This window comes from Catharus ustulatus, chromosome 3, assembly GCF_009819885.2.
Source record: "Catharus ustulatus isolate bCatUst1 chromosome 3, bCatUst1.pri.v2, whole genome shotgun sequence".
Classification (NCBI taxonomy): Eukaryota; Metazoa; Chordata; class Aves; order Passeriformes; family Turdidae; genus Catharus; species Catharus ustulatus.
This window is the reverse complement of record NC_046223.1, coordinates 37,495,685-37,515,802: the sequence shown is the minus strand read 5'-3', so window position 1 is coordinate 37,515,802 and position 20,118 is coordinate 37,495,685. Positions and strand designations below refer to the sequence as shown.

Here is a 20,118-nt window from a genome sequence, read left to right as displayed (position 1 = left end):
ATTTGAAACTTGATTATGGAAATGGTATGTAACAGTAACTGTCATCTTTTGGTCACTGTTACTGGGCTAACCACCTATGCATTCTTCTTAGGAAGGCATTTGGGACATGAACAGGTTTGGATATACATTTAGAAAGTACTGACAGGAAATTTTTTATCAGTTTAATTGCTATTCCCAGAAAATGCATATTTTTATTTTTGATGAATAGACTGTGAGTGCAGGCTTCACACATAATTGTGTTTTAACCTTCTCTAAATATCTTGGTATTGGTTAATGAATAATTTACATTATTTTAAAAACAAAATATTTCAAAATGTGTACAGAAAGCAATGCTTTTCTACCTGATGGATTAAGAAATACGGAGCTATATTAATGTAACATTAATGCAGAATGCTACAGCATTCTCCTTTCAGTAATGGTATAGTACAGTGATAGTATATAGTAATAGACTATAAATCAGCAATTTGCAGCTTGACCAGAAGAAAGTTATCATCTCTTGCCTGCTGCTTAGATTAAGTTGTTTGCTTTCACTGCTGCTACAGGCAGGCTGCACCAGAGCATTCCCATTCTCATAGTCAGCTTGCCTGGATCTTCTCCTCCAATTCCACTTGCCCTTGGGTATTAAATTGCAGCAATGTAATATCTAATTTTTAATTTTATCAGGACAAATTCCTTCCGTTTTCTCTTGCATCAGGCATTCCCATTCTCTTACCATCTTTGAGGTCCTTCCCTACCTGTCTCAGATGGAATTAATTTTTCCCGAACACACAGACAGCAAGATCTTTGTACACCAGTGTAGCTGAGGTTTTACTCATCTGTGACATTAGCAATAACACTGTTCTTTCTGGAATTTCCCTTTGTTATTCTCTGCAGGTAACAGTGACAATACTTGACATCACATTCAGCATAATGCAGTGCAGCTGGCAGGACCCAGTGTAATGTGTACCTATTTTACACGTACAGTGTCGTTGCCACAGAGAATCACTAGCAAGAGCCCACCTAGTAATTTTTAATGAATTTTAGTTTGATAGATAAGACTTGTAATTAAGGACTGGATAAGCACTGTGCCAAGAGGCTTTCTAGCTGCCAGGCCAGGTAGGTTGGGATAAGGAGTTAGCTGTGCCTCTCTGAAAATCAACAGCAAGTTTTCCTCAGAAGCTCATCCTCAGGCTTGCACATTATATTTTTATTGCTGTGGTGTTTTGCGCTTTTTAAAAATCTCCGTTGGAGGGAGCCTGTTAAAACCTGCCAGCAGCTCTTTCCCTCTGGCAGCTTCTGAGCCTGGGGTGCTCTCAACTGGCTGCTCTGTGAGTTCAGAGTTTGCAACTTGTCCTGGCTTTGCTGTACACCTGCCAGGAAAGGGGCACGTCGAAAAGTACTTTAAATATCTTCTAAAATTCTAAATACTTGCATGAAAAGCAAGATTTTGCACAAAGAGCCTGCCAGTGGTAAGGTTGTATGGTCTTTAGGAGCAAGGCTCACTGTTGTGGAGTATCCCCAGATGAGGCTTGTGTCTCATCTGTGCCATGGAGTGCTGGCTGCAGCCTCCACTTCCTGCAAGATGTCCCTCTTTCCTCCTTCCAGGACTCTCTCAGCTAAAGTAACTTAGTTTCGTTGGCACTAGTTGGGCTCATTTGGACGGTAAGGGACAGGATGGCTCTCACAAGCCGGGAGGTGGCAGCCCAGACAAGGGAGGGCGGAGACGTCTTGTCCCCACGCAGCTACATCACTCCGGGATGCCTGTCTGCTGCCAAATGTTGCCACATGCCAAAGCTGTTAGGAGTCTCTTATCTGCATTCATTCAGGGCCTTGAAACCGTGAGGTTTGAAATTAAACATCATGTTCTCTATAAATAATCTTAATTGGCAGCAAGCTCATTGAATGCGATCTTCTGCACACAAATTAAAACCTGCTGTAGCAAATTTGAGGCTGTCCTGAAATAGGTTCATTGTTGCAAGTGGACTTCAATTCTATGCCACTTCACATGAATTAGTTTAAAAGTGGTTTACCAGGGCACTGCCTTTCTTCAGAGCAAACCCCTCTCAGGCCCTCTGCAAGGGTAGCTACTCTGCAGCAAACACAGAATCCATATTCTCCATCCTACAGGGTATTTGGCTGGAGCTCTAATAAGAATCATTAAACTGCACCTGCAGCAAGAAACTCTGAAGAACATGTCCTTTCATTAGTTGCTTCCAGGGTTTGTCCATGCTCTTACCTCCCCATAATAAATACATTAGGTCTGTTGACTGTGGAAGCTTAATTATGTAAGCACTTACCTATAGCCTTTGAGTGGTGTTTCATCCCATTCACTTCTGTATGTACATCCATATGTACAGAAATATTTGCAGAAGTCTAATCCATACTTGGCCTTCTCTTTGGCTCTTTTTCCTGTGTTATTGGCAGCGAACTGTACAGCTAAATCGCCACCACAATTTCAATCACAGCAGAAATTGAATCACCTTAATAAAATCAGTGCAGTAGGTAGTGGAAAAAATGTTTTAAAAGTGGGATATCTACTGCATGGGATTGAAGAGGTCTGGAGGATTTGAACAATTAAGAAAGTTAATGAAAGCTACAGTTCAATTTGTTTTACAAATCTTTTACTATTTTGAAAAAAACTTTAGTCATTTTTCTTTTAATGTAACTGAGATATCACTTTATCATTTATATCTGTAGAAATGTGGGTTAGTGCTAGAAGCTGTTGGCAACCCTTGAAGTTTCTCCATATGGGACTTTAAATTAAATCTGGAAAGAGAGAATATTCACACAAGACAATGATGATCTTGCACAGCCCTTAAAATTCCTTTTGTAGCCATTCCTCTTTCATCTCAGTACCAAACCTGTTTGCACATGGCAGAGACTGCTCCAATCTCTCATGCACTTTTTGAGTCTCTTATTTTGGTTTATTTTAAATATCTAATAAAAGTAGATGTTAGCTAAAGGTAAATGGATAAATGGAGGACACATGGCTACTTATCTGCAGGGTTTTTTTGTTTCACCTGCTATCTCTCTTTATGCCTAATTCCTTTATAAATACAGAGCAGGAAAAAAACCCATCAGCATCTACTGGTTAAGCATGAAGCATCTTTCCATATTAGAGAGCATGGAGTTATTGCAGTACAAGCTTAGTCAGATATGGAGAAAAAGTAAATATTAGAGGAAAGAGGGGATTTAATTTTAAAACCTCTCTCTATATTAATTGATTTTCAAAACAAAACCATTAAAAGATCCAATTGAAAACAACGTGAGAGAAATTGTAAGAAACGTTATTAATGAGATTGTATCTGCTGAAATTGGCTAAGTACTTACACAGGTTGCTGAAAGAAATTTGATGCTTGAATCTTTCAGACTATTTGGATGTTGCCAGAGGTGGTGTTCCACCTGCCTACAGGACATTATCTTCAACTTTGTATCTTAAAAAAAAAAAATAAAATTTATATTAATCATCTCATTTACAAGCTACTGGTACTATGCATGTTGCTGCAGATTAAATGACTCATTGGCTGGGTTTCAAATAGTAGAAAACAAGGCTCTGCTCCCACATCTTCCCTTTCGATCACACTGATTAGACTGCTATTTGCATTCTTTTTATCCCATCTGTGCCTTCAGCAGAAGGGATTGTTTAGCTCTGGAAGATTAAAATTGGTCTGATGACAATCTGATGGAAATTGATCTTGTTTTCATGCTAGCATTTTAGAATGCACTAGGTTTCCATTAGGCCTGTGTGCGCACCCACATCACTGGGGTAGGTCAGCTAGTCAGAAATGGTAGGTCATGGCCGCACTGTGATCTGGTGCTGAATGGCACAGGCTTGCTGGGAGGACTAAGTCCTTAGCATTTGCTATGGTATCACAGGGTAAGACCATCTGACCACTGAGTAGTAGATTATATACTTCTATTTCAGGCCTAGCTTTGCTGTCTCCTTCCTTCGATGATGTTCTAAGGGATGAAAGAACCTTCCAGGCTTCAGAAACTAAAGAGGTGTATCCAAGAGCGAGGCAGGTTCTCCATCACTTCATGCACTGTGTGGGCTGTTAAGTGAGCAGGGTCCCTTCTCACCCATGTGGCAGAGCTTACAGTGACCAAATTGTTTTGAGTGTCCTCTCCACTTTCCTGTTGCTTACTGACAAATCTAGACTACCACCTGCTGAAGGAATTGTCTTTTCATATTGTGATGATGTTCATCATCTGATTATGAGCAGGGGTCTGGGTCAGAGGGTTTTGCTCTGCAGATTCTCTGCCTGTTAGATGCTCTAGGAGTTTTCTTGTCCATTCTTGAATCATTAATTTCTCATACATGTGGGTTTGAGACAGCTGTGCAAGGCATATAAAATTATGCAGTATCTACAGGATACACAAACTTTTGGGTGGCACCTGGAAGAAAAGAGATCCAGGACATGGTTTAGATGCCTCTAAACCCATGTTTAAGCTACTGCATTAAGATCTAGACCATGTCTTCCCCCCAAAAACACCCTGCAATACAGTAATTAATCCATGAAGGGCATGGGAGGACTAAGTGTTTCCCATAAATGCTGCTTTTGTTTATCTTACAGGGAATAAATGAGGTTTCTGACAGCAGTTGTTGTTCTTCCTGATGGTCTTACTTGCTTTACATTTTTTTACATTTGTGTGAGTCTTTGTATCACTAAGCACTTATCTGCAGCCTGAGGTCAGTGCTTTGTGGGGCTAGAACCAGGCAGTGTTTGTATGCCCTTGCAGATGGGAGATGGCAGCGTGCGAGGCTATGCCAGGCTCCTAGAAGCAAAGCTGCCTTTATTGCATCTCTTGGACCTTCCAGGAAAGAGAGAGAATGGGAATCTGACAGATTAGTTGCTTCCCAAATAATCAGAATAAGCAAACTGTTTATTGACAACCTGTCATTAAACTGTTGCTAAAAGCACTAAATGGTATTGTTTAACCTGGTTCTGCAGGATAGTTATGATGTTGTGAGTCATCAGTCTGAGATGTATCAGTTTAAAAAACCAAAGACATATTGCTATCTTATCTACCTAAAACTTCACCCTCTGCTTTTGCTGGAAGTCTTATGAAGGGGCTTCCTGTGAAAACTTTTTAAGAGAGGAGACCAAGACCTTATTAGAACATTTGGGTTAAATTTTCTCTCTTTCTGGATGTTTTTACTGCTGTCAGTCCCAAAAGTTAATATCCCATATCACAAATTACAGGAAAGCTGACATCTTCCAAGGACATCCACAGCAAAAGCTTTGTGTTTCATTAATTGTTTTTGTGTGCTACTTCAGGATCATAAAACTCACACAAAATCACTTCATCACTTCAATCTCCTATGCAAATACTGTTTTTATATATCTCTTTGCAGAAGTATTTTTAAAAGCACTGGCTACTATTTTCATCTATTTGTCATTGCCGGGACTGACTATTTAACCTCTCTTCCTCACCTCATCTTTTCTGTGGTCCAAAAATGCATTTCACTTGTCTGTTCTGAACTGCATCATTTGCATGTGGAAAACAGAGTGTTTAACCCACCCCAGAAACATTCTTCTCTGAGACAGCAAAAGGATTTTACTGTGGTCAAAATTCCCTTTTCAAATGTGAGCTACTTGGTTTTACGAAACAATGAAAGAAAGCACACTGACTCCATATGAGCACACAAGTTGCGAAAATGAAAACTGACAGGTTCACAAATATCATTAAGCGTGTGATGATTGTTGAGTTTAAGGTCATATTTTATAGGATTTGTTAAGGAGTACAAGAAGAGTAAAGGGAGGAACCTGGAAGTCAACCTGCCTGGGAGAACAAATCGTTAATGCAGTTCCAGATGTACCTCTGTGTGAAAGAGTGGTTATGAGAAGTACCAACATAAAAGATATTTCTGGTGTTTAGTGCAAATTGTAAATAGTCAAAGCAGAGTAAAAATAGCAAGTTAGATAGAAATAAAGAAGGAAATTAGAGTAATTGTTATCAAACCCACAGATCCCATTTACATCCAAACTCAAGGTTCTTTCTGATTATGGAATATGACCTGAATGATGCTTCCTAGCAGACTTTTCCCAAGTTCTGTTAGTTTTGGTTGGAATCTATGGGAAGGCAGAGGAACCTGTGTAGGCAGTAGGTAGCTGAGAAAGTCTGGAATGGAGGCTTTTTCCCTCTTTACTCAAGTCATGTGGTGCTCTGTAAATATGTTCTGTTTGCTTTGAAAAGGAAGTTGTGCACATTAAGTGAGCCAACACACAGTGCTGGAGAAGGAAGGTCAATAAAGGAGGGAATAAAACCTATGTCCTCTTTACAGTTGATGAAAATTAAGAGAGTTGGAATATAAAATGTGATGAGAATACAGCTTTGTACCTCAAAGTGTGAGTTCAGTCTTGCCCATCCTACTCTGTCCTTCCCAACCTTCATCATTGCTCGGCTCACTCTGGGATTTCTGGCAGATCTTTGAGGATTTACTCCTCATTTGCACTGCTCCCATTCAGGCATTTTTCTGTAATCTCTTCCCTATTTTACTGCTACTTCAGCCTTCCCACCAAAACTTTAATCTGGATGTTGACTACTCCACTCCTGAAATACTGAAATATCTTCTGCTTAGCCCCCATTTTTCGCTTTTTTCTCCAAATCACCTTTGTCCATTTGTCCTGCCTTGGGCAGACATCCCTCCCACCATGCCCATACACACACTGTTTGGCTCACTCTTCAGGCCACCCTTGCTTTTTCCATCCTATTCAAAATTTTGGTTTTACCTTTTATGGTCCTGCAGACAAACATTCTGTGGCATCTCTTCTTACTTCATACTGCATCCATCTGTTATCAGTGTTTCACCAGTTCTCTTTTTCCATCCATGTCCTTCATACAAAACTCAGAAAACAGCAGCAGCTGAAGAAAGATCTGAATAAGGTCTGTGGATATTACCCTCTTGTACCTTAAGTAGCAGAATGGTTCGGTCCAACAAATTTTGAATACTGACATGGAAGTTCTTAGAAAAGAAAATAGTGTTGCAGCATCCCCTTTAAAGGGGTACTCATTAGTGCAATGAAGACCTAACATGTGGGCAAGTGCTGATGAACCTGCTTTATCCCTTTGAAATGCATAAAACTGTAAGAAATTGTAATAAATACCCATTTACTCATTCAGGCCTAGCAGACGTGAAAAACTGTAAATCCCATTTCCGTGCAACGTCATGCATGGTGTGTTTTATGTGAAGCAATAGACTATGCTACACCTCCTGTGTTAATTGAAGGTACGAAACCAGACAGCTGATAAGGATTCCCATGAGCCAGCAATTCCACTAGTCACTATTGCTTTTCAGGCGTAATCTCTGTTACACATTCCATCATTAATGTTATAGGGGAAAAAAAAAAAAAAAAGCATTTATTCTTGGAAAATTCCCATCAGTGTTGCAAATGACTGTGATCAACAGATTGGATATCCTAATTGCAGCCTATTAGAAATAATGAGATTTGCATGGTAGAACCCAAAGAATTACATGGATAAAGGAAAAAATTCTCAACATAAAGGTTAATATAAACATATACTGCCTGTGAGTGCAAAGGACACATAAATTGGCGTCTCATTACTGCAGACTGACCCATGGGTAGGAATGTCACCCAGCTCAGAGGCTTTCCCAGGAAGTTTGGCTGCAAAAGTTACAAAAGATAAGGACGTGCTTGTGGAATCCACTAAACTAATGAGAGCTGAAAGTTGTTTGAAATATCCCGATGACCTCACAGATGGGATGCTTATTAAGGTATCTGCATCAGCCTCTTTTTTGTCTAACAGATTGTTGTAAAGCTTTGCTGAGGCGTAGCCAACAGTCCGTGAAGGTGTCTCCATGCTTTCTGACATACTAAGGGCTGGGTTTGTTTTTTTTTTTAGGTTAGGGTTTTTTCTGAATGAATTCAAAATGAAAACCAACATGCAGATGCAATTTTTGTTTGCAGGCAAATTTGTGGAATAGCACATGCGAGGCAGTCAATTATGATTATTTCATCAACACGGGGTCTGCCCGCTACCTACGTGCCTATCTGCTCGAGTGCGCTGGTCAGGAGCCAACTGCAAATTTAGGTCTTGAAAGTCTGAAGAAAAGCGCTTTATGTGCAAGGGTCCCATGAAGGCTTCGTAATGCAATTAAGCCCCATTTTAACAAAAGGCTTGCCATTTTGCTGAGGCATGACATGAGTAATTAAAATATCATTTTAAAAAAGACAAATGAGTGTTCTTCTCTACTCTCAGATATTGTTTGAGATAGATGGGGAGAAAAGATTATGATTTTTGTTTGTTCCAGGGTCCTTTGAGTAGAAATCACCAGCAATGCAGTAAACCTGCAGCAAAACATATCTATGCAAGCTCCTAAGGGGAGCCTATAAATGAAACTGTAGCAAAACCTATTTCTTTCCCTTCTGGAAAGAAATAAGTTTTCAAAGTGCTCTTTTATAGTTTGTTGTAGATGACTGTGCACGTATAGAAGTATTTTAGTAAAATCTAAGTATGAAGGAAAAGGAAAGGCATAGTACATACAAATTGGTACATAGACTTTGCTTGCAGTGAAATAATGCTGGAATGGCATGGGACCATGGTGGGCCAACCAAAAGAGTGAGAAATGACCCTAGGGTAAAAGAGGGGAATTGTAGTTATAGTGATTCCTGAAGATGAGAAACAAAACATAAATTTGGGAGGAGAAATATTATGCAAGATGTGTTGAAGAAAGCATATTTCAGTGACTTTATTTCAGCAGCTTTTTTGATTGATTGCTTTTGCTAAATCACAATGACATGTAAGTGTTGCAGTGCTTTTTGGCCAAACTGTGTTGGATATCTCCTGTGAGGCAAAGGCGTGGTGGATATTGCATTCAGCTCATTTACATGGGATGGAATTCATTGTTGCTATGAAATCCATTGTTTTAAAATATATTATCATATTGCAGTGAGATGCTCACTGCAACTAGGAATTCAATAATAGCCCAAGTGTTGCCAAATCCTACTGCAATGTTTGGCAACCTTACATTCAGATTTAAAAGCCTAACTTTAGGTTCTCAGATGGAAAAGAAAGATGGGGGAAGAGAGAGAGGTGGAAAATCTTGCTAAGAAAATAGCAAGTGAAAACAAATGAGAGATCCATTGAACACAATGCCAACTAGGTCTTTTTGGAGCCATACAAGTCAATAAAACTCTTCAGTACACATCCTCTGACTGTCTGAGAGTTTCCTTGGATCACTGTCAGAAAGGAGCACAACAGCAAGTCACAGACACAAACCCACCATGTTATTAAATTACTTCGTTGTCTCCCTTGGCCTTTCCCTATGGGTCTGTTCCTTTGCTGTCCTGCAGAAACCTCAATGGTTTCAGCTGTAGTGGGCAGGAGCCCTCCCAGGAGATACATGTGTGATCCTGGTCCTCTCCTCACACCTTCTTCCTGCTGCAGGCTTTGCTCGGAATTAAAACAACGAAGAAACTCAGGATTGGTGATTAAAACAAAAACCAGGGAAGATTCCTGTTGTGGCTCTGCTTGCTCTGAACTGTGGAGTGTGGGTGAAGGAGCTGGTGGGGATCAGGCCCCAGGGAGCTCCATTTCCTAGAAATAACAGTGTGAAAACCATCACAAAACCTTACCCTGGCTGAGGTGGTGCTTTTGGGGCAGTCTTTCGGCCAGTGCATGACTTTACGGGAGCAGCTGAACCCTGCACATTCTCCACAACATTTCTCTCCTTTCCACTCTTCCAGTTGGCCTTTTGATGTAGGTGTGATGCTTCCATCCAAACATGGTGAGAACCTTGCATTAAATGCTGATTTTTCACACTCTGAGGCATTAAAATCTGATAGGTTTTTACATACACTGAAAAGTATGTTCACTTCATAGACTTTTTTATTCCTGCAAAAAAATTCTATTAATACATGTGCATGCATCAGGCTATTGCTATGACATTTCCATTATGCTAAAAAAAAAGGACTTAAAAGTATTCCAAAACTGGTGTTCTGTTGGTTTACAACTTCCATAATTATCAGACAAAGGACAAGGTCATGGGTTTTCTGAGAAATTACTGAAGATAGCGAGGGAAGGGCAGAAATACTCACACTGTCATTTTAAACACCCCAGTAATTCTGCTGTAGGACACATGACACCGTGTGTGTGTGTCAGGCGAGTAGATGCTCCAAGGATTCAAGTCCAGCAAAAGTTGTAATTCAGTTTTTATAACCCCATGCTGGATCTGAACTTCTGAACTCAGTATTATCTTGAGTTTGTCCTCCTGCTAATGTGCCCATGAGCAGCTGTGATACCATTACATTTCCATTTTCCCCAGTGTGCTGTCATGCGGTTCCATATTGAAATGAAATGGAAAATGATTTATTGTGTAGGATCAGGTTTTTGTCCTCCACAGTGTATGAATGTAAATCTAGGGCGATTTCCCATGCTCCTGGAACTAGGTTTTGCTTGAAAAAAAATCTAGAATCAACAAATGGGAAAACCACCTCAGAGCACTAGAAAAATAGGAGCATTTCTCTCTGCCTTCCTGTGTTGGTCCAACAGGGCTTTGCTGATGTTGCTAATGACTGTGAAATGCCTTACACGTAAATTCTCTAAACCCCTTCTCCTAATTACATTTCATAATTCTGTGGAACTGAATACACAAATGATATTAAAATAACAGTCACATGATATCTCTGAATTCTTTATGTGAAGCTATTGTGAGTTCAAGATAACTGCTACAGAGAGCTATTTTACAGAATAAAAATTCCTGAGAAATGGGAATGGATGATAAAACATACTCTATCAGTATTACAGCAGAAATCCAGACAGTAGAGAAGACACTCAAGCAAATAATAAATAAATGAAATAAATGGGCTAGTCTGGTGTTAATTGAGGCACAGATTAAGTATACATCATTCAAATTATTAACTGTATGGTAATTGATGTTGTTCTAAGCTCTTATTTTATACTGTTACTCTCGGGGGATAAATTTCTGCCAATTTTATCCACAGACTGAAACAAATTTCTCTCCCACTGGAACTGTTTAATTTCATGATATGTGATATTCTTTGTCTGCAATAACATCAGAGCTGTTTGTCTTCTTATTTTAGACTGTAAACTTTCAGGATGTGTAGCCATATGTCTTCTATAGCCTGTATCATTCCAGGACTTGTGTCTCCTCTGGGGCTTTCAGGACCTATTGCAGCACAAATCAGAGTAAATAAATATTATTTCTTTCTCTGGAGAAAAAAAGTATCAACAGCTGGGTTTTCACTTTATCTTGTTCATGTAATGAGAATGTAGTCTGTTCTTGACACAAGAAAGTTACTGGGAGGTGAGTGATGAAAAGAGTTTATCCTCAGTAGAGGATCACAGAAGATGTGGCCAAAGTACTAAGACTAGGATAGATTTTTGTCTGTGATGTTGGAAGACAATGTTCTTAAAGCCAAAAAGATATCCAAGAACTCATGTGGGACTGATGAAGAAAAAGGTCAAATATATGGCATTTCTGGAGAGTTTCAAAAGCTTGGGAATCCATTGACTCTTACAAATCCTGACCACTGATTTTTGTTTCAATGGGTTTTATTTCCAGTAAAAGCAGGAAAGGATGATAAGAACTTTCTAAAATGTTAAACCTTCCTTTCTGTTAGCCAAATAAATACTAAGAAATGGGACAAATGTCGGGTGGTAATTTATTTGTGATTTTTCCAGCCAGTGCTATTTGTAAGTGTCCAACTGCACCAGTCACTCCAGAGGCTGATCAGGGGGCCTGGGAAAGAAGATGAAGACAGACTTTGCTGTAACAACTTATTTTTTCCCACTTGGAACAAGAATGTAGGTTGATGGGTGAAACAGGATCCTACAAAAAGTTGGAATGGCTGAAGTGACAGCAGTCAGTCTCCAATCTGGAAGACAGCAGTGACTTTTGCATTGTGGCATTGCATGCTTGATACTGTGGCTCCAAATTATTAATTTTGAGGATAACAACCGCCTTTGTGATGCTGCAACCTGCAGCACAAAGGTGATGGGCACCCCTTCAGACTGAAGCCCAGTGCAATGGCTGAGTTGTTTTTTTAATCCTAACAAGAGCTGTCATTAAAAGTTACTGAAGCCTGACTTTTCCTCGCTCTTTGTCAGCCCCCCTCAGCCTGGGCTGCAGATCCCATGTCCTTTGAAGCCATCTGAGCTCTCTTTGTTGGTTTTTTTGTGCATAATGATACCAGGCATGTGTGCTGCTGAGGAGACCCAGCAAGACCCAACAGAGCATGACTGCTGAAAAGGCCAATACCAAAGTAAGCTGGGAAGCAATCCCCTGCAGGATTCCTTGAGCTCTCTCTGCCTGCTGGGATTAAAGGTGCCTGTGAAAAACCCAGTGCTTCCTTTGCCAAGGGTAGCGTCCAACTCAGTGCGTGGTGTCTTGTAGGGCATTGGATAAAGCAGGGGGTTTAGGTCTTTATATTTAAGGTTATTGATATTATATAACTCAGTAAGTGACAGGATGCTTTTGGCTGGTGAAGGCAGTCTTGTTAGCCTGGACATATTGCTTCAAAATCATAGAATATGTCATTTCTGAAAAGGCTGCCTGCTGTCTGAACCACTGCTTTCTTAGCTATTTACTTTCCCATTTTGCTACATTGTAAGCATTAATAAATATTTCTTTCACATATTATCAACAAGAAGCTGACAACAGGATGAGTAATGAAGCCACTTCCTGTGAACATTCAAATGGGTCTGTAGTTGGTATTATACTCTAAACGCTGCACAGAGTGAACAATTTCTCTCTGTATAGAAAATGCCAGCTTCTGAGGTATTTTTATTGGAAGTTAAAAAAAAGGTAAATAAACTTGGAGCATGGGGTCACCTGTCACAGACCCTTGCCATGCAACATCTGCACTCTCTGTTTCTCTCTCTGCCAGCCCCATGAAAACGGCTTTGCAGATCCACACTTGTTTGCAGCCTGGGATTGTCACTCGTGGCTGTGCATTGTTACTGCTGTCTTTTCCTCTCACACATGCAGGGCTGATGCCATTTGTTGAAGGGGCGAAAAGAAATTAATTCTGCTAATAACCAATTCAAAGCTCGTTCCTCTTAAGAGCCTTTCTATTTTGTAATATTTAGGTATAGCAAAGAGATGGCCACCTAGAGCAACCTCTCCCTGTAACTGGGAGCAGGAGAACAGTTGCCTGTGTCCCTAAGGGCCTTTGGCATTTTCACTTGCATTTTATGACCTGTTTGGTGCCAATGAGGAATCCTTATTTTCTCTGCTTCTAATATGCTTCCTACACTGGCCACCAGCTGGAATAAAACAGAATCAATGAGGTTTTTTACTCAGTTCCCTATATTTTTTAATTATTTGCATTATTTTTAATTATTTTATATTCCATAAAAAGGTCCAGCTCCAGAAACAAGAATGACTCCAAGGTGCTCCTGCTGACATGATTTAAATTAAATTAAGCCAATAATTTACAAATCAGAAAAATCTCTTATTTTTAATGGATGAAAGAATTGGATATAAATTCCTGAGCCCTTCTGTTCTGTGCCTAGTTAAATGTGGTAAGTAAAATCTTGTTCTTTTCCAGAATTTACAGTGGTGTATGATGATATGCAGAGTACATCTATCTACAGATTTATTATTCAGTAAATTTCATCTGCATGGTTCAATGGTAATTAAAATAATAAACACCATGGAGTTCACCCAAGTAATTTCTGAGACACGAGGTGAACAGTCCAAAGTCTATCCAAGAAAAACAAGTACAGCCACTGAAGTCTCTTTTGCTGTTTCTTTAACTCCTCCTCATTTCTCTGCTTCAATTCTGCATCCATCCAAGGCCCACATTTCTTACTTATCAAGTCACTGATAGGTCACCATTCATTTTAAAAAGCTTTTCAATGTTACAAAGACCAAGTGGTGACACTGTGGTGGATGAGGAAAGCAGTGACTTAGCTCCTCACCTCTCACCTGCAATGTCAGCAGGAGACCATGAAGCGATCCTCTCTTACACATCCAGCCCCAACCAATTGCTTAAAGAACTACCCCTGGAAACGAAGTTTAGAGGACAATTATAATCATAATTTATATGAGTATTTGAATGAATTGCAAAACTGTGCTTGTGTGACAAATTGCCAGGATAAGTCCATAGCTGCAGCATCAGGCATCGCTGAGGCTTTTCTGGTTAAAAGGGAGCAGCTGAGACTACTCATCTTGTGTAGGGTGCTACCAAGTTAAGAAGAGTTACCATTACGGGATCAGAGCTGACAATCACCTGGCTGAGGCATAAGAATGTAATACATTCAGGAACCCCAGCACGTTTATACAGACTAAGTAAGACTGTAAATTGCATCAGTGCAGAATTTATCTGGTGCTGCCTTTCTACCCAGGCTGCGTCCCATGCTGTTAGCACAGCAAAACACAAGAACATCCATCATCTGCTCTGCCACGAGGTTCCCCCACTGTGGCAGCTTGAATTGTAACATCATACTCAGCTTGCACCCCTACACCAGCCCTCATTTTTCACATCTCTTCCAGCACCACATATTCCCAGATTTCTTCATTTCATGAACCATGTATATGAATGGAATTTGTCCAACAGAAGGCCAGTATTTTTCTTAGCCATGTCAATTGGCATTAATCCCACAAATGTAAATATTTAAATTTGCATAGCAGAGTAAACCTATTGATTTCCTTTCTTCCCATTGCTTATCTCTGCTGCCATTATATTGTTTCTCAGTTCTCAGAGGTTATTAATACAGGTGTTAAAATTGTTTTCCAGTATCTTTCATGAAGATTTTAAGTTTAAATAGAAGAAAGCACATAAATGAATACTTGGTCTGCTATGAGAAACATTATCAGATTATCATGTGGATACATCTCTGATGTTGTTGGCTGTCCAAAAGACAACACATTTTTTACTCCAATCATCTGACAGGATATGAATATCATTTTGCCATACAGTTATGGATACTGGACCAAAATACTCACCTTCACAGTTGTATTAGCCAGAAGCTGAAGAACGTATTTGTGCTCTGGGTGAGAAGGACAGAAATTTATGAAAGAGGTTTTATGGCTTTGAAAATGAAGAGGGATAACATTTCAGATCAGGAATTGAGATGGCAAGGAAATGTTGTCTAATAAACTCTCCCAAACATGGCCATGCTAGAAGCAGGACTGGCTTAACTGGCCACCAGGAAGTGGTAAAATCATGTAGAGATACTTCTGTTCAGAAATGCTTCTGCAAGATCTAGGGCAACTTGGACTGCTGGAGCAACACTGCATCCAAAAGGTGTAAGCACAGCTCAAAGCCATCTCTGCTCCTCTTTTTCCTTTTTTGAGTACCTTCTTTGGGGCTATAGGACACATAGCAGATTTCCATATTACAAGTATCTTAAAATATTTTCTATTCAGAGGCAGAATGTCCTAAAACATTAAAATTATTTCAGAGGAAAGAAATGGCACAAAACGATCTAAAGACTCTCATGCTAAGTCCTGAATGATTCTAGGGATAAAATAGTGTTACTCATTCATAACACACAGCTCTGTAGATGTTTCACGGACAAGTTCCTCTCCTCTGGAAAGTGGCTGCAGACAAGAGGTCATGAGACCAGCAAGATTTTATCTACTCGCCTGATCTCTTTAGCCAGAAATGGACAAAAATAAAGCAAGACTGCTCAAAATGTGATTGTCTGGGTTTTCATGACAGCTCTTGCTGCTTGGGTGGTTCTCTCAGCTTCATACTCACTAATGTTGCTCTGGTTTACAGACTGGGATTAATACAAAATCTCAAAATGATAAGTATAGCCAAAATGAGACAGAAGGTTTTATACCATGAAAAACCATTGAATTTTGGATCTGTTCCACCTAAACCCAAAATTTCACATCTGAGCACATCTGCGTAAAAAATTACTGTTTCCATAGCAGTCAGCTGAAAATTGCTGTTGCTGTCTCCTATGACACATTAAATCAAAGAGGTGTTAGGTCAGGCCTGACTGACTTTGTTAACATTACACTTTAGTGAAAGATTTCTGCTCTAGGACAACCAGGAGAGCAATGAAAGAAATGAATTTACCATATATTACTGGTTGTTTTCTCATTATTATCACTCTAGTTTTGTGCACTTCTACTGTTTTTGCATCCTCTAATTCTAGCACACATGTCAGTTTTTATCTGAAAGATACTTTAAATTGTTTTCCTTCAGTCGTAGTTTTTTTCTTCCTTCTGTTACTGTGTGCTTGTGTGAGAGCAGCATTTTATCCTCTAGATGCCACCTCCTAATTGTGGCCAATGTTTAGGGTCTGTGAATGAGGTGATGTTCCATTTTTAACAAGATCTGACACAGGACAAGCAGAGATACTACAGGTAATACTTCTGTGCCTGTTCTACAAAGCCTGGCCTGTAGAGGAAACCAGAAATTCTGTGTTGGGTGAATAAATGGTGATGGTAGTAGTACACACAACCTGTGTACAGATGGTCTTTAAGGTAGGTAAATGTTCTAAAAACCTAAGAAGCTTTCTTTTATACTATGAGGTTATATTTTCACTGAATGACTACTTCACATTTACTTCTGGGAAAAAAAAACAAACCCTGGCTTACACAAAATATTCTGTAGCAATCAATCAGCAATAAAAGCAGTGTCATTTAAAAAAGAAAATTAAAAATCAAAGAACATATTAATGTGAAGAAAAAGTTAGCATATAATGACTGAGATTAGAATTTATCTTTTCATTCAGAAGACATTTGTTTCCTATTTGTATGATATCACACAGTATATCAGCAGGTTTCTTACCAGTTTTCACAAAATACTGAGGAAAACTTCACATCTGTGAATTATTTTTTGTCAAACTATTGTTCCCCCTCGGTAGTTTAAAAATAAAAAATCTTTAAATCTTACAGACATGTTCTTGGCAACCAAGATGGGATTTTATAGGGGTGCATGGAGCTGTAAATGTACTGAATGGCTCGTAACAGTGATTCACATGGGCTGTACTCAGTGGATTTTCAGTTACAGCCTGTAGGCAGTATCACAACATGGACAGCAGATACTGTAGAATCATCACCTACTTGTTTCCTCATTTATTGGTGATGGTAGGAAAATTGTTGGTAAAGCATATAAGGTCAGCATGTTCTTTGGCAGAGCTGACAACAGCAGATATCATGACAGTAATACACACATCAGTGAAGCATGCAACATGCAGGCCAGCTATTATTGAATACAAAGTTGACTAAATCTGAGTGTGGATAAAATCCAGTGAGTTTATATGTGTGTGTGTGTATATATATATATGTGGATATATCTGTAACTTCAAAGATTCACTATTTAAACATTAAATTGTAGAGTCAGAAGATGGTGTTTGGAAGAGCCCTTAGAGAAGATCTATGTAAAATCCTTTTATTGAGAAAGGAGGAACTGCATTTAGGCATTACCTAAAAGGATTTGTACAACTGAAACTATCAGAATGCTTAATGAGTCTATTCTACTGTTTCAGGACTCCTATCAAAAAGTTGGGTTTTCCCCAGCATATAAATTAAATCTTCTTTGCTGCAAATTTATATAATTTCTTTTTATTTTCTCTGATTAACTGTGGAGACAAGTTTATCACAGTCTTCTCTCAAATTACCTTTAGAGCAATCCATCAGAAGATTGCTATCTAATCACACTCCCCAAACCTGCTTGTGCCTGTGATGAGCAAGAGCAATCTTCTCTCAATGTCAGTGCTTCAACGTCTTGTAACCCACACTCTCCAGTTTCTCCATGTCTTTTATGACCAAACACAATGTGGCATTTGAGATCTTTTCTAGGAAAGAGAAGAAAGCTGTCATTATCTGCTCTGAGATATGCATGATGCTGCTATTCAGCTGAGATGAATTAACAGCATTAAATTATTACTTCATATTCTGCTTAGAATCAACCTCAAACCCCAGCCTTCCTTTTGGACCAAGCATTTATTTGCATGCTTGATTTTTCTTTCTCAAGTACTGCACCATGCACTGTCGTTTCTGAATGTCATCATCGTTTGGGTTTTGCTCTCTGTGATCTCTCACAATTAGCTTGAATTCTGGTCCTTCCAGCATGGTGTGTCACATTTCAGCCCACTCTTCTGTGTCCTCTCAGCTGTTCACTGAAATGTTGATTGCTTTGCTCAGGAAAGGCCCTTGCAGGAGCACATATGAAGATAAACACCAAATTCCCGAGGTGTGCTCCTTCAAACTCTGTTTCCAACCAGTTGGGTGCATTTTATTTATATCAATGTCCGTTAACTTGCTTTTGTGAGTATCATGTGATGCTACTTAAAACCTTACTGAAGTCAAGAAATACCTGGACCTAATGCTTCTAATTTATGCACCAATTCAGAGAATGTTCTTCTCTGAAGAACAGATCCCCATGCTGACTATTTTCAGTCTTGCTGATGTCTTCTAAGTAGTTCCGAACTGATTTTATAGTTGCTTGTAAAAGAACTCTTGCTGGTATTGAATGCAGAATCACTGGTTTACTGTTTGCCAAGTCCTTGCCAAACAGAGGCACAATATCTGATCTTCTGTCACCAGAACAGGTACTCTTGCTGTCTTCCTTCTTCAGTGGTGCCAGTGTTTCCCTCTTAAGTGACACTGGAAAGGGAAAATATCTACAGTACTATATTCTTAAGGAAAAATAAATGAAAAAAATAAATAAATGAAAAAAATTGTAGCTGACTGATCCCAGTTTTCAAGGTGAGGGGAGGAAGGTGTGAGTATACTTTGTGTATGGCAGAAAAGACAGTAAGAAGACATGTATCTTTACAACCAGCACATTATTCCCACTATTAATCCTTAACTTCTAACAGCCTTTTTCCACCTGAAAAGTCTCTCTTTCTCCTATTTTCTAGATCAGTTTGATTTCTTTAAGAGTCTCCTATGAGTGACCCACTTCAAATGCTTTCTAGAAACTCAGCTAGAGATTATGAGTGAGATCTAATTTGTTTGCACATTTGTTACCTTCAGATAACTCAAGGAAGTTTGTGATATATGACTTCACTTTGCAGAAACTCTACAGCTTTTCATCAATATGCTGTATTCATCCATATGCCTACTAGATGTGACCTTCAGAACATTTCTGTTATTTTGCCTGGTATACATCATATTTACTTACCTGATTTTCCTATAAATTCTTCTTTCCTTTTTTCATCCACAGTGAAACAACCAATTTTTGCATCTAACAGCACTGTTTTAATGGCACCCCCTTTATTCACTGGTTTTAACCTAAAGAGGTGAAATTCATTGTGCTATAAGACTTTTAAGGTAGGTTCTTTATATTTTCTGAAATCCTCAAACACTGATTTAGTGTTTTCACAGATATCATTCTGCAGAGTAAGGCCAGATCCTGAAGTGGCAGAGATTAACGTGGCTCTGTCATTTTCAGCATTGTGTTAGAGTTAACAAAACTAACCAATGTGTTAACTAGTTCTCTGTCTATTCAATTAGCATGATGGCTTTTTAATTTGGTATTTCAGTCCATTCACAAGACATTATATTTGATGAATGCCTCCTGCTGGAGATTGCCCCAGACCCTCCTAATAGCCCAAAGTTGTTCTCATATTCTCTCATTTGCTCTCCTCCAGCATAGTATCACATTAGAAACATGCCAGTGCAGTGTCTTTGCACCAAGCATAGAGACCTCTGGTAATCTGCCTCCAGGATGCCTGGCTGAATCTGGTCTCTGATCTCTTAATGTGTTGGTTAGTGCTTAAAAAAAGATGTGCAAGTGTTATATTCATGGTGCAATGGTTCAGGTCTCAGAAAACACCTGCAGTAGAGAGCAGACAAGTAAGAGTAAGGGGGTTGCAGTAAGCAGTGTTTTCCTCCATTTAACACCTTTCATTCACCAGGAGGGGATTATGGAAAGAAACATAACTTCCTAGCTCAGGGATTTACCTTGCTTCTGAAGCAGCTCCTGAAAGCCAGCAGAGACAATGTGTTGAGGACCAACACTCCAGAGTTTCCCATTGTGTTATTGCATTATGGTAAAATCAGAGCCAGCATAGCGTGACTGACTCACTAATCCCAAGGTGTAGCGTGCCAAGACAGTTGCCAAGTTTTTAGACTGCGTCTTTGTTGTCTTTCAGGCTGCAGATTGCCAAGATATGTGGTTTTGGCTGAGTGGAAGCACTTTTTGTTACAGTATGTCAACATAGCAGGCTGGTAGATCAAAACAT

At 39.4% G+C, this 20,118-nt stretch overlaps 1 protein-coding gene across 1 annotated transcript in view; it reads left to right on the top strand.

Moving 5' to 3' along the window:
- RMDN2 (regulator of microtubule dynamics 2) overlaps positions 1–20,118 on the top strand; it is a 179,558-nt gene that overhangs the window by 134,095 nt on the left and 25,345 nt on the right. The window contains exon 15 of the transcript XR_004417285.1: positions 19,098–19,204. The gene's annotated coding sequence lies outside the window, so the exon portion shown is untranslated. The remainder of the gene's footprint in view (positions 1–19,097; positions 19,205–20,118) is intronic.